This window comes from Vespa crabro, chromosome 19, assembly GCF_910589235.1.
Source record: "Vespa crabro chromosome 19, iyVesCrab1.2, whole genome shotgun sequence".
NCBI classification, from domain to species: Eukaryota; Metazoa; Arthropoda; class Insecta; order Hymenoptera; family Vespidae; genus Vespa; species Vespa crabro.
This window is the reverse complement of record NC_060973.1, coordinates 2,283,203-2,297,500: the sequence shown is the minus strand read 5'-3', so window position 1 is coordinate 2,297,500 and position 14,298 is coordinate 2,283,203. Positions and strand designations below refer to the sequence as shown.

The following is a 14,298-nucleotide window of genomic DNA, read 5'->3' as shown; positions in this document are numbered from 1 at the left end:
GAGAAAGAGAGAGAGGGGAAGAGAGAGAGAGAGAGGGAGAGAGAGTGTGTTCACCTACTCTCACATAACCGAGGTTCGTTAAAGCTGTTCATCACCTTTCGTTCGAACCGTGTGTAACCTCAACGACAGCTATGAACAAAATATTAACTACAAGCATAAGCGGAAGAACGGATCTTACAAACTTGTATTGATTATAATTTCTAGATAGTGTGGAAATGAACGACTAATGTCTTAAATTTTTTTTAAATAATATATATATATATATATATATATCGTATATATTTTTATGAATTATTATCTTTCATCAAATAATCGTATATAAATTTTGATATTGGTTAAGAAATTTATATACTTTAAACAACATTCGTACAAAAGAATTCTAATATATAATATATATATATAATATATATATATATATATATATATATATTTATTTTTGCAAATATTATTAGGAATATAATGTGATAATGCATTAATGTTTAATCGTAATTTGATATGGAAAGATTATTTTATCTACATTGAAATACTCTGCCATTCTCGTACGATAGTACTCGATATATAACAAGTAATATCAAATTCTCCGGATATCACCACGTGATAGAGGTTATTGCATTTAGAAGACCCACGGGCTAACGATGACTATACTTTAAAATACGCGATACTAAAATGATTTCTCAACTTCAACGATAATTCAAGTCCCAATATTAACTGAAGAAAGGAAGAAAGGATGAGAGGAGGGATGATAAGTCCCCGCAGGGATCGTCATAACAATGAAAGCTTCGATTGATCACATAAAAAATTTTTTCTCATACGCGTAAAAAATATTTTCTCATTTCAACGGCTGCTTATCAATATAAAACAAAAATGGAGAAGAAGGAAAAAAAACAGAACGGCCGGAAAGGTGGGAAATAAAAGAGGAGGGGAGGAGAGAAGAGAAAAAAGGAAAAAAAAAAAAAGAAAGAAAGAAAGAAAGAATAACACGTCAGTCATATAAATGAAATGAATTATGAAAGAAAATAATGAAAATAATTTTTACTACAACGCGACATAAAATTTTTTCTTTTTTTTTTTCCCCCTTTTCTCTTTTTTTTTAATCCTTTGCAATGAATAATTTTTCGTACATTCCTATTTGTTGTTCTATCGATTTTTCAGAGTGCTTGACCTGTACCACTTAAACGTTTGACCTCGTAAGAACGATTCGCTTGTACTACTTAAACGTTCGATCGTATACTACTAATTAATACCACTAATTAATACTACTAATTACTATTATTATTATTATTATTATTATTATTATAATATCTTCATGATTACTTTCACAGATATAGGATTCTATAGTATGTAAAAAGTTTTTTCGTTGCAAGACATTCTTATAATTAATCATCAACTCTAGATCATTAATTCGTGTATGATCGTAATCAATCATTTCACTAATAGATCATAACAAGTTCAAAAAAAAAACAAAAAAGAAAAAAAAAAAAAAGAAAAAAGAAAACAGAAAAAAAAAGAAAGAAAGAAAAAAATTCCTTTCTACAAATATAAATCGTGTAAAATGAAAAAGAGACCACGTTCGTAAAAATCGATCAAGAATTATCTGCCTATACTCAATGGTTGGTATAAACCGTTATATATAAAACCAGGGGGCGACGAACAGCCTTAAGTCTCCCACGATATTCCGCTTTTTAATTGAGCTTTAGTTAGGCGTAGTTTCGTAATCCGATAATCGGAAAGAGCTTCGTTTTCTCTCATACCAATACACGAAATGCCTGCCGGTGTTACACACTATCAAAATACAAGGCCATAACGCGAACTCGATTTGAAACTGATATCGAGGAGGAGCTCAGATTCCGCACGGTTTAACTTGGATAACGATTTACGCGTTACGAGCTTATATACTCGAAAAGAGTAGGATCTTTACGTAGAAAGAGAGAGAGAGAGAGAGAGAGAGAGAGAGGGAAAGAGAAAAAGAAAAAGAGGGAAAGAGAAAAAGGAAAAGAGAGAATAACTATAATACTATGTACAATATATACTCGGATTACACCACCGATCAATTTATTCTTTTTCTCTTTCTTTCGCTTCTTTTTTCCTTTTTTCCCCTCTCTCGCCCCTTTTGTTTTTCTTTTCCTTCTTCTTCTTCTTTTTTTTTTTTTTTTTTTTTTTTTTTATTCCATACCACCTCTGACCCTAGCCTGAATTTTATTGCTATTTAAATCCCGCATATGTTGTTTCTTTCTTTCTTGTTTTGGTTTTTTTTTCTTTCCTTTTCTTTTCTTTTTTTTTTTTTTTTTTTTTTTTATATAGTATGGATAAAAGAAAAAATATCAAAGTACAATCAAAATAAAATCGTAATTAGTATATGAATATGATATCATTTGAAAGTAATTCATATCAATCATATAATTTTAAACTTAATAAATATATCGTATAATTATATTAGATTATATTTTATCTTTTATGTTATAACTGAATTATCTTACAATTCATATTTATATAATTGCTCTATAATATCGTCGTACTTCTTATATATTACAAATTATATTAAAAATCTTCGATATAATATAATTATTATTGATATAAGTTATAGTATTAGTTTTTTATAATATCGTTAGGGACCAATCAAAATTTAATTCATATACGATTAACGAGAACAAATTATATATTTGAAATGATAGATGATGACAATGACGATGGGAAAAGTAGGAAGAAAGAAAAGGAAATAAAAAATAATCAAACAGAGAAAATTATTCTACACGAGTAAGATAAAAAAATACATTTTTCGATAAACCTAACGATTAACTATTTTTTTTTTTTTCTTCTTTTTTTTATTCAAATTATTATTTATTTTATTTAAACATCTTGTATAAGAAGAAAAAAAAAGAGAAAAAACATTTATTATAACAAACGTAAAAAGATATCGATTATCCTATTCATTTTAACCCTCCCTCCCTCTCTCTCTCTCTCTCTCTCTTTAAATATATATATATATATATTCCTTCTCTCTCTTTATTTAAGGAAATATAATCATAAAACAAACAAATCTATTCTCGGCAATATACAAAACGTTTCCCATAGAAATTGTATTAGAGATTAAGCGGGTGCGTCGATCAAATCGGTCGTTGTCGTCGTCATCGTCGTCGTCGTCGTCGTCATCGCCGTCGTCGTCAAATTGCGAATCAATATTCAAATTCATTCCTGTTGACAAACGAATTTACATGCCGATCGCGGCCCGTCCTCGATTCGAATCGATTAACGACACATTCGGCAGGGTCGTTGATTGTACCGAACAAAGTGTCTCGCGATAAGCTTGGGACTCGAATATACTAGTAGTAGTAGTAGTAACAGTAGTAGTAGTAGTAGTAGTAGTAGTAGTAGTAGTAGTAATAGTAGTAATGGTAATAGTAATAGCAGAGAATGAGAGCTTCGTTCTACTTTCTCTGTCTCGTTTCAGAACGAACACGAATACGTTTATTGCATTCGAAATATTATTCAATTGTATGTAAGCATACTGACGTAAAGCATATATTAAAAAGAGAGAGAGAGAGAGAGAGAGAGAGAAAAGAAAGAATTAAAATAAAAGAAAGTAAGAATAAATGAAATATTCTTAATTAATTGATTCAACGTTTCGAAACTAATGAAATTATATAATATTACGAATATTTCATTCGATAGAAACATATATGTATATTTATATGTATTTATGTATTGTCTATAGAATACGTAGCATTCATCGATAATGTTAACCTGCTAATCGACTTCAATCATGAACGAAATGACTAACGTTATCATAATTAGAACGTCATTAAGCACCGTTTACCGCAAAGTTCCGATGAAACGCAACGTCATATTACGAAAATCGGACCATTAATTAATATCCCATGTGTTACTAATCGCATTTACATAATAAGACGTTAGAACGTGAACGAACTCGAGCTCTTCTAAAGTATTCTCTCTTTCTCTCTCTCTCTCTCTCTGTATATATATAATAACATGTATATAATAATGTATATATGTATATAGAAAGCCGACGAATTTCGACGACTATGTATGAATTATAATGTACAAAGTAATTATATTCAATTTATGATGCGTATTATGATACCGTTAATATCAAATCTCCAATCCTAGAAATGTTTCAAAGAGAATATATTCTCTCATTCTCTCTCTCTCTCTCTCTCTCTCTGTCTCTGTCTCTTTCTCTATACTACGTGATTCCATAGAAAATTTACTACGATTTTCGTAAATGTACTCGAAATATGCATGCGTTTCCTCTTTCCCAAAAACCATACATGGAATGATATTTAATTATTAATTATTTACGTGATTCAACGGATCTTCCAAATGTACAACTAAAATATCGATTATTATAAGGATTCTTAAATTCAATAAGGTATACGTAAATAGAATATATAAATATTACATTGTATGTAATGAATAAACGTAATTTTCCACCTTTTTATCTCGCGTTACAGTATAACGCGTATATTTATACGTATGTATATATACATACATACATATATATATATATATATATATATATATATATATATATAAAATCATATTATAGAGTGTTAGCGCATATATAAAAAATAAAAATGAACGTATATATAAAGTACATTTGATATATAAAAATATCAAAATAATCCTAGTTACATGGTATGTACTAGTTATTTAGATATTAAATGCGATAAAGTGCATTACTTATGTAAATATTATGTTATACGTTAATACTGGGCTTATTAGATAGAGAAAGGAAGAAAAAAGAAAAAAAAGAAAAAAAAATGACGATAAATTGATAATAATCATTCCTGAAATAAAATATCCAGATTTACACACACACATATGTATCTATGTATATTTATATTTCAATTGAAAGTAAAAAGATTTTAATTGAATGTACTTTCAGTCGTAATTGGTTATGATTGAAATATAAATTTGACGAGAGAGAGAGAGAGAGAGAGAGAGAGAAGATTCATTTATTAACGCATTTCATCCACTTCATGGAATATTATATGTCTTCCCTAGTGCTTTCAAACGGAATCGAAAAGATGTGAAAGAAATTGAAAAAAGAGAAAGAGAGAGAGAGAGAGAGAGAGAGAGAGAGAGAGAGAGAGAGAAATAGAAAATCCTCACACCTTTCTGGGATTATCAACTTCGTATTTAAGGGTGACTACCTTGTCCTCGCATGGAGACGGCATCCGGACGAGGAATATGTCGACTGCATTTCAATGCGAACTAATTCTGAATAGTTAGCTTCGGCTGATTACGTATTCGTATCGAAATGGGAAAAGTATTGACGCTAGTGGAAGTACTATTCGAGCACTAAATCTACCCCCACCCCATCCTTAGTCACCAATGTCTCCCACAGTCTCATCCTCTCTCGTCCATTCCCTCTACGTTTAAACGTGTTCTCTATTCGAACACGTACTTTCGAATAGAATCACTAAAACTTTTTACAAATCATATTCTTATCCTCGTCTATCTTAATCCTCATCCATCTATAATACTCTCATTTGCTCGCATTTACTCGATATATTATATCATAATATAAGTTTATTTTATTCAACTGTAAATATGTTGAAAATTAATTTCACCTTAATTCAATTCAATATTAAAAATAATTTTAGTTTTATTAGAATTTATAAAAATTTTATTTTACGTTTGATATTAATTGGATTAATCTATAAATAAAAATTAATCTTTAAATTTAAAATGTGATAAAGCATACACACACACGCACACACACACACACACACACACATAATTACAAAAGTATCTTGAAGTAATGTTACATAAATGGAAGAAGGAATAATAATAAAAAAAAAAGGAAAAAAAAGGGGAAGAAAAAGAAAAGTAAAAAAAATAAAAAAAAATACAAAGTAAAAGAATAAACAGTAGATAAAAGGAGAAATAATAATAATAAAGGTTTATTTCACAATATTATTTTTATAATGTATATTTATACCGACCGTGAGTACGAGCTTTTAATGACAGATACATACATACACTTTGTCATATTGAATTTATGCTGTTGGATGTTAACGTGTTCGCAGTTACAAAAAAAAAAAAAAAAAAAAAAAAAAAAGAAAAAAAAAAGAAACAAACAAACAAGTAAACAAAAAACAAAAGAAAAGAAAAGAGAAAAAAAGGAGTGTAAAAAACAAAAGAAAAAAAAAAGGAAAAAAAAAAGGAAGAAAGAAAAACTCGATGAAAGCACACAGAGCACACAGGAAGTCGTCTGAAATTACATGCGTGCTACGAAGGAGAGTTAAAGGGTACGACGGGGGTGGAGATAATTGATGCACGATCCCAAAAGGGTTTGCACACGCGAGAGTTTCTGTATCAGGACATGTTAGAATTAAGCTAAGATTACACGTTGGCCCCAGGGCACGAGCGTGTGTTTAAGCGAGCTCGAAAGGCGGACGTGAGAAAGCATGAAAATGTGCGTGCATACTTTATGTATGTATGTATGTAGGTATGTATATCGCTTAATGTAACCTCTTAACGAACGAATAGATTTTACTGTAATCATCGTTCCCCATATTTCTATTTTCTCTTCTTTATTCTTTTTGTTTTTTATTTTCTTCTCTTTGCTTTGCTTTTTATTTCTTTTCTTTTCTTTTTCTTTTTTTTTTTTTTTTAATTGCATGTGATAAAATTAATAGGAAAAAAAAAAATATATATATATATATATACACACACACATAATATTTATAATATATGAGAGAATAATTATAATATAATTTAATAATGAATATAATTTAGTAATTACGAGTAACAAGTATTAAAAAGTTTTATTAATTAAACATTATTCTTCTTATTTTTTTTTCTTTTCTTTTCTTTTCTTTTTTTCTTTTTTCTTTTTTCTTTTTTTTTTTTTTTTTTTTTTTGGAGAAAATCACTTTCTAAATATTTTCATAGAGAAATTTATAATTAATTTGTATTTTATTAACTTCTAAAAGTACAAATATTTTGTTTAAATTGTAAACAACTTTCTATACTTGTTATTTTACTTTAATACGAGTTATTGATTTCTCCAAATTTCTCCAAATTAAATATTTAACATAACAATGACTTTGAATTAATAATAAACCACATATACCTCTGTATACATATATATATATATATATATATATATATATATATATATTATTTAAAAATAATTAACATATTCATATAAAAGTAATTGATTACTTATGATTATGATGTAATAAAAAGATAAATACATATAGATAAATATTAAATCAGATATTAGATAGATAAATATATTAGATTATTTATTGATATATCTATTAAATTATTTCATTTTTATCCTCATACTGTTTAAATAATCTCACTTGTAATTATGTAAATGTAATAAGAAAGTCACTCTTCAAACATATACACACACACGTGAGTTTAACTATGTGGAAAACGAGGAAACATTAACTGTAGAATATTCTAGGCACTTCTAGACCATAACTCTCAGTGTTAGCCATAATTAAGTATAGTAGAACATGCTACTATATTTGACTTCTTGTTTAACCAAGGTAACAGGTGTTCCCTATCCAATGTTACAAATAATAAAAAGTAAAAGAGAGATTAAAAAAAGGAGAGACAAAAATAAAAAAAAGGAAGAAGAATTAATAAATAAAGGAAGACATATATACGTATGTATATATATATATATATATATATATATATATATATATATATATATATATATATATATACACACACACACACATACATGATAAATCCGATTAAATTCGTAAACTATTATATATCAATGTACATTAGTTTCATTCCCATGTTATAGACAATACAAAGAAAAAAAAGAAAAGAAAAAAAGAAAAGAAAAAAGTAGAAAAAATTTATATACACGATACATTTGTTTACGTTACTACATAGAAATACATGCGCGCGCACGTACATTAGCAATGTATAATTTTTAAATAAATTAAAAATAAATTAAATATAAATTTTAATTGTGAAACATAAAAGGATATGAACATATACGCACACGTACACACACACACACACACACACACACATAGACATATGCATAGACGAACACAAACGTATATATGTATGAAACATATGTATGTATGAATTAATTCGAACATAATATAATATGTACGATAAAACTTCCTATTAGCTCGCCGATCCATTGAATTGAATTATCCTCATTAATATAATCAATGATGCGAATTAAGCGTCGAATTAAATAATATTTCGAATGAGATTAAAGAGACAGACAGACAGACAGAGAGAGAGAGAGAGAGAGAGAGAGAGAGAGAGAGAGAGAGAGATAAAGAGTCTTGAGCCTATCTCTATCTGATAAATGTTTGTTAAGCGAATGGAAAAACGATGACCGGCTTTCCTAGTTCGTCGAGTCGCGGAGAGTCCAGATGAAAAATTGCCGCGAAATTAGTCACCGGACGACAAGATAGTAATCTACGTTTTTATTAATGGTCCCATGGACGCGCGGAACCATCGTCCGGGAAAAAATATAAACAGATTTCTCTCTTGGCGAAGGAGGGAAGATCGAAAACTAAGTAAATGAAAAAGAAAGAAAGAAAGAAAGAAAAAAAAAAGAAGCAGGAAAAAGAAATAAACACGAAAAGAAATTAAAAAAAAAAAAAAAAAAATAAAGTGAACGAGAAAAGAAATAAAAAAAAAAAAAAAAATAAAAGAAGAAGGAGAAAAAAAAAAAACAAGATTGCATCAAAATTTTTACCAAACAGCATCCGGCAGCTATTCTACATATTCGAGATGACAGCGAAACAAATTTGAATTTTGTCGCTAAAATTTGAATAATCGTTTTGTTTTTTTTTCTTTTTTTTTTTTTTTTTTCTTTTTTTTTTTTTACCTATGTACGTAAACGACAAAATTTGGTATCTAACGGTATGTACTAGTATAAAATGGAAAAGAAAAACAAAAAAAAAAAGAAAAAATAAATAAATAAATTATACGAATTTGTATCAGTATGAAGGATACATATAATTCAGCTGCAATCTATGTATGTTCTCTATTCGACATGACAACAGAAAATTTAGATAAATTTCTTTTTTTTTTTTTACGTAAACGATGAAAATTGCAATTCGAGCGATTAGTGAGAAAGGAAAAGAAAAAAAAAAAAAAAAAGAAAATTTATTTTAATCACAACGATGTGCAGCATTCAACGAAGTAAGAGACGCTTCTAAATGAACAAAGAAATAAAAAATTTTTCGTAAAACATCGTAATATTTTTTATATCTACTATTTCATCTCTTACATTTAATATCTTAAATCGATATGAAGGATGACAATTAGGACGATTACGATTAATAAAATATTTTTCTAATTTTTCTTTTTTTTCTCTTCTCCTTTCTCCTTTTCCTTTTTTCTTCTTTTTTTTTCTTTTGTCTTTTTTTCTTACTTTTAAAAACGTTTACATTGACATTCGTCGTAAAAATGCAGTAGATAAAATCAAATGTTACATTTATGTAACGTGAAAAGCGTATCAATTGATTTCTAACGTAACGAAAGAATCGAAAATACGGTTTAAACGAGACTCGAATAATAAAAACGATCAAGTAGATAAGGTACATTTTTATCACGATTTTAAAATGACTTTCTCGCATGATCAATCATCTCGACGCATTATCTGAAATTAGATCGTAACATTAAAATTCTTTATTGTTTTAACTATATACCAAGGATTTATTAATGGACTATTTAAAAATTCTCCTTTATTGATTTATTTGAAATCTCTTTTTATCATTGTATACCACGTAACATTTAATGAATATTATTAATTATCCACTTTTGAAATTAGTATTGGGATATATAATTACGAATATTATTGTTCATTCACCTAAAAATAATAACACATAAATATATATAATAGTCTGTATACTTATATGCATATATGTATATATATATATAATAGATACGTACGTATCTACATACGCGTATATATATATGTGTGTGTGTTTATATATATATATATATATATATATATATGTACGAATATTTTCTACACTCACTGTATATATTAATTCCATCTAACACATTTTGTTATAATTAAATGTCATTATTTGTATTTATAATGATTGAAATGTCATATCACATAGAGCTTGAGTCATATTATAAACTATATGCATTATCAAGGAATATCTTGGTTCTACATGAAATATACATTGAAATGAAGACGGATATGCCATTAAATAAGTGGCATTTTCATTTCCGTTGATTGAAATTTTGTCCATTATAATGCTTAAAGCTCAAAGTTGAAAATGATGAGAGCGAGTGTGATAGAGGAAACGGGATAAAGCTTTTAATACTGTGAAACATGCAATGGATAATAACATTAATTTAATGCCACGTGCTACCGATCCCATAATGTTAATCCGCCGGAGATAATTTATCATGTACATTTATATAACGAAGCCGGTCATTATGCGTGCATAATTAAGAATCATGAACTATCTCTTAATGCATTAAACTTTTTTTTTTTTTTTTTTTTTTTTTTTTTATATATATATATATATTTTTCCTTATTCTTATTATCCATTATTATCCATTTGCTTTCATTTCTGTCATTTCTATTTATACTATTAAAGTATTTTAAATTATATCAAATGGTATTATTTTGATCAATATTTATAATAAAATAACATTATCTAATATATAAATTCACTTATATAAATAATTGAACGGTGGTATTATAAATAATTCAGTGTCTTGATTGTGTCTGGTTTGCATCTTGATTTAGTATAAATCTCGATCCATTCATTTCAAATATTGTAAAATTATTATATTTGAAAATATTTTCATTAAAATACTAACAGTTCTTGTATTAATCGGTATAATACCTCGACCATTAATGTATAGTATATTAAAAAAAAAAAAAAAAAAAAAACCAATCATTTTAATTGCATTTCCATTTAATCGGCCGATATTTTTATTAATTAATATTAATCGTTTTGCAAAACAAATGATCAAAAAAAAAAAAAAAGAAAGAAAAAAGCAAAAATGTAATAAATAAGTGTCAATGTTGCATTAGATTTTCGCATAACATATATTATCGATATTTATTATACTGATATTATTATACTAATATTTTATTATAGAATAACGAGCCCATTCGTTTGAAATAATGATCGAACGTTTAAAAATATTGATCCAATAAATAGCCTTAAATGGCTAAAATAAAAAATTAAATAGCTTAAATAAAAGCAATTTTAATCTTTACGGTAAGATAAATCTGTCGTTAAACTTTTTATCGGATCAGATAATTCCGACGATTTTTTTTCGAAACTTTTCCTACAAATTTATCGAAATTTACGTACGGTTATAATATCTATAGGTTTAAATCGCATAAATTTTGTCTTCTTTTATTTTTTTTTTATTTTTTTTTTTATCTTTTTTTTTTTTGTAGTATCAGCAGATACTACAATTCGAAAGTTTCATTTCTACGTTACCAGAATGGTGTCGTCTTTCCGGCTTGGTGACAAAGTTATACGAATATCAATAGCTATAATAACCACGACAATGCGCCAGCCGGCGCATTCGTTTCACAGCTGATGGTCGTGAGTAATGAAACGTAATAGCGTTTGACGATGAATAACCAAAATTATGAGCTTGTTACGATCGGTTGTTCGCTATTCGTTACATTAACAATTAAATTCGTTGGACCGTATAACATGGGGTACGATTGTTTGAATGCGTAGTTATTAAAAAATTATGAATTATTATTGGCTCTAAATGATAAGTATACGCAAAAAGTATATTAAACTATTAAGAAGAAAATTCGCGATTCAATTTACCGAAACGTAATATAAAATATATATATATATATGTGTGTGTATATATATATATATATATATATAAAACGTACACATAGATGCACGCAAATAATAATAAAAAAAAAAAAAAAAAAAAAAAAAAAAGAAAAAAAACTGAATAAAAATTAAAATTTTATTTTTCACTCACCATTACCGATGTACTCGTAAACTACATTACCGTCGGAGAAAAAAGTATGGCCGATTTCTTGTCTCTCTCTCTCTCTCTCTTTCTCTTTTTCTTTTTCATTCGTTATGTCTATCCTTCGTCCACTCGTCGTCTCTCTCTCTCTCACTCTCTCTCTCTCCCTCCCTCTCTTTCACTCCACCATGTTTCCATATCACGTAACATAAAAAGAGACTGATTATCGTAATAATTACGAAACATCTCGTCACGAAACTAACTCGTTTGCACTACACAAAATAGTGAACAACTTTGAGACGTCAAATTAATCACGATTTCGCTTAAATAATATTCGTAAAACTCGTTGGAAAAGAAATGACCCGACAGATCGCGTGTTTGTTCGAGACATTAATTTTATTTTCCGACTTATATCTCACGCACAAAACGATGCCACGTATCAACCGCATATCATCAATCGTAGATCATGATCTTAAAGATCGATTGATATGTTAGATTATAAATGCACGACGAAAGTTAAGATGAAATTATTCGTAATTACGAGTACGACGTGTTACAAATCGTGCTTCGTCCGAAACTAAGATGGCGCCCTTATAATAGTGGCGCGAGAACTATCTATGGAAATTACACTTATACATTCGACTCTTCCTATTGGCTGTTGAAAAAATAATATATTTAGAAACTAAATTCGAACATATCGATCGGAATAATAATAATAATAAAAGAAAAATATTATCAGCGATTAAGAACTTTAGCATTTCGAATAATGATAGAAAATAAAATTTATATGGTCGCTCGAAAAATTATTATACGTAATATACGCGATAATTATGCGTAATAATTGCACGTGAACATTATTTGACTACATTAAACAAAAGCTATTTCTATATACGAAGTCAAATGAGCGTTTTATTTTTTGAAAAATAAAATCTGAAAATATTTCCACAAGTTAATATTTCATGAATAACTAATTAATATATCGAATAAAATAAAAATTTCTTTGTAGTAAAGTATATACGAATTACTATATGTAAATAAATAAAAAAAAATATAAATAAATAAATAAATAAAGAAAAAGGAGAAAAAAATTATGGTATACACTATACTACTTACTTCTTCTTTTTTTTCTTATTTTAATGTATAGAATCCATTCCTGCTGCACTTCCAATATGCAATTGAACACTCTGTATATATATATATATATATATATATACACATATATATACACATACATATTTATATACATCATATATATTTTAACAAATACATGTATGTATCTGTGTATCTTTTTTTTTACGTCTATCTTTTTTTTTCGTTTCCTTTTCCTTTATTATTATTATTATTATTATTATTATTTTCTTCTTTTTCTTTTTTTGTTTATAATTACCATGTCGTTGAAGAAAATAAGATTAAAAAAAAAAAAAAAAGAAAAAAAAAAAAATAGCTGCCAGCGACAGGGTTGGTACACTTCACAGGACCGTATATAATACGGAAGTATCATGCAGCAGTGCTAGTGAAGTAACAGTAGAAGTAAAAAATAAAACGTTTGTCGACATCTACAAATGCCACTCTTTACTTGGAACAGATATTGATACCTTTTCGTAGCACTGCTTCTGCAAGAAAGCTTTTAATAAAATGGTAAAGAAGTGTTATACGTCATCGTAAAAAATGGCACGTCGTGTATTAAATAGAAAAAGAAATATGTATTGATCTTTTTATCCTCTTCGCCGAATAATTTACGGTCCTCTCTCTCCCTCTCTCTCACTCTCTCTCTCTCTCTCTCTCTCTCTCTCTCTCTCTCTCTGTCTTTCTCTTTGTATGCTTTTTCTGAAAATAATAAATAAATGAATATGTCGTCAATGGAACTCCTTCTTGGGAAGACATATCTCGTTCAATATATTTAGAGAGCTTTGATGCTAAATTTTAGTCGATTCGTAATAATATTTCCAATTAGTAACTATACAAAGAGAATGAATGAATGGGTTGAAAAGAAAGAGAGAGAGGGAGAGAGAGAGAGAGAGAGAGAGAGAGAGAGAGAGAGAGAGAGAAAGAGAATGAAAGAGAAAGGTTAACGAGTTTCCACAATTCTAATTAGTTATGGTGGTAGATACGACGTTGAGTACAAAAGCACAGTCGTTGTCATTGTTACTAACAATACAATTGTCCATTCTTTGACGAGTGCATATCTTCATTCAAACAAAACCATTACGTAGTTACCTTTGAGTAAGTTTTATCGATAATCAAGCAAATACCATCGTCTCGCGTCTATTCTTCAATTTAATCGCTTACTTATTAGTTACTTCTCAAAATTATTTACATTTCTACGAATAATTATGAATATTAATAGGCATA

At 27.9% G+C, this 14,298-nt stretch overlaps 1 long non-coding RNA gene across 1 annotated transcript in view; it reads right to left on the bottom strand.

Annotated features, from left to right (window-relative positions):
- The window catches only part of LOC124430666, a 26,262-nt gene extending 13,748 nt beyond the window's left edge, over window positions 1-12,514 (bottom strand). The window contains exon 1 of the long non-coding RNA XR_006943831.1: window positions 11,956-12,514. This is a non-coding gene — a long non-coding RNA (uncharacterized LOC124430666). The remainder of the gene's footprint in view (window positions 1-11,955) is intronic.
- Between the last annotated feature and the right edge of the window lie 1,784 nt (window positions 12,515-14,298).